We start from the raw sequence: 334 nt of genomic DNA, 5'->3' as shown, positions 1-334 counted from the left end.
GCAGAGTGTTACTGACAGTATGTCACTGTAACACCTGAATCCAAAAGCAGCACATACAACCAGAGTTATAGATTAGTACAATCAATATAAAATAAAAAAAATATTTGCATATCTCAGTAGAAGACTAAACAAATTAGTCTGGGAGACTGGTTATAATCTGCGTCCCTCTTCAATGGAACTAACTGGATACATAATGGATGGAGCTATGCCAGATCAGCAAGCAGCTGGACTCTGCTGTCACTCACTTCAGCAATAATATGTATTTAATTTGTATTTAATTTACTTGTGATTACAGAGCCCAAGGCATGAACTGAGAATCTGATCATCTTCTTTT

The sequence above is a fragment of the Chelonoidis abingdonii genome, chromosome 5 (assembly GCF_003597395.2).
Source record: "Chelonoidis abingdonii isolate Lonesome George chromosome 5, CheloAbing_2.0, whole genome shotgun sequence".
In the NCBI taxonomy this organism is placed as follows: domain Eukaryota; kingdom Metazoa; phylum Chordata; order Testudines; family Testudinidae; genus Chelonoidis; species Chelonoidis abingdonii.
This window is presented reverse-complemented; position numbering follows the sequence as displayed.